Source organism: Miscanthus floridulus, chromosome 19, assembly GCF_019320115.1.
Source record: "Miscanthus floridulus cultivar M001 chromosome 19, ASM1932011v1, whole genome shotgun sequence".
In the NCBI taxonomy this organism is placed as follows: Eukaryota; Viridiplantae; Streptophyta; class Magnoliopsida; order Poales; family Poaceae; genus Miscanthus; species Miscanthus floridulus.
The window spans coordinates 48,159,394-48,161,076 of NC_089598.1; positions in this window are offsets into that span (position 1 = coordinate 48,159,394).

Genomic DNA, 1,683 nt, shown 5'->3' on the forward strand with positions numbered 1-1,683 from the left:
CTAGTTCAGAAGATGCTTATAAAAGTTTGCTTGCTAAAATGGAAACTATGTGCAAACATTGTGATGAGCTAACTAATAAAGTTGCTAATCTTGAAGCCGTCGGCTCTACCCCCATGGAGGCACCTAAAAAGAAAAGTTCTATCTTTGACATGCCTAAAAAGGATGCATCTACTTCTTGTAGTGATTTATATTTAGACTTATCCGTGTGCAACCAAGTTTGTGTTGAGAAAGTTATTGTAGATACATGCACACAAGAGGTCGCAATGGAGAATGAGCAACTCAAGCAAGAAGTGGCTTGCCTCACCAAGGACTTGACTCAAGTGAAAGGCAAGATCGAGCAAGCCCAACTTCATCAAGATAACACCGTCAAGGAAGTGAAGAAGCTTGATGAAGGACAAATCGTGGTTTGCTACGTGTGCCACAAGGAAGGCCACAAGTCCTATGAGTGCAAGGTGAAGAATGGATGAGGAGCTAAGAAGAATGAGAAAAATAAAAAGGAAACAAGCAAGCTCTCCAACACCTACACCAACAAGGTGGACAAAAAGGCCTCCACACCTTATCTCTTAAAGAAGAAGAAAAATGACAAGGTGGTGGCCATCAAGGTGAACAAGCAAGCCAACAATGGGGCCAAACGCGTTTGGGTGCCAAAGGTTATCATTTCCAATATGAAGAGCACCAAGAAGGTTTGGACCCCGAAAGGGAAGTGAGAAGTCCAATGGACTTCGGGGAATTTGGAGACTTGACAAAGTATGGATGCATTTCATGGGGCACATCACACTGGATCATGTCAATTGCCAAGTGGGTTAGGGAACACTATGGACCCAAAATCCCCTCCCCATGTTCGGCAACTAGATTTAATTTCTTGCACTCACAATTAGCATCTAGTTCCTTTTCATGCCTAGGTTTGCATTTGCATGCTTAAATATTTTATCTTGCATACACTAGGTATATCTTATGGCAGGCTTGCTCGGTTACACTCTTAACCCTTGGAGCAAACCTACATGGTTTAAATTGCTTAGGAGCACGGCACATAGCTTGTCTTACAATTGTTCATCTAATATGTGCCAAAGTCTAAATTGTAGATAATTTCTCCCGAATATTACTTTTGAAAATGATTCTCACATTCATTTGATGTCATCTTTCAAGTAGTATTTTTTATTCTAAAATCAATGTGCATGTCTCCTACAAGTATTCCATACTTGTGTGCACAAATTTTGGGGGAGATTACTCTACAAGTTGGATGCTTTGAGACTAACACCTTTTCAAGCTTGTCATGTGTGTAGTAATCTCATTGCAAGGAAAATGGAGTCCCCGGAGTTAAGCATCATACTTCAAATATCCACCACCTATTTCAAGTGGTATAAATCAAATTGGTTTCCACCTATGGTATTTCTAAACCAATATCATCATGTTGATTTCACTTTGGTATTTATATGCTTTCTCCATGCATTATATAGATTAAACTCCCTTGAGCATTAATTTGCCAATTATGCATAAACTACATTCTCCATCATATGTATATATATATTTATGGGGAGCTTAGTCTATGTAATATGAGAGTCAAATTTTGTGACCTATTCCACTCCACATACAATGGATCATAAAATTTGACCCTCCCTTGTGCTACTAATGTCTTCCTTTTCGGTGTTTGATTCCAAAGGGGGAGAATTTGTAGGACCAAAA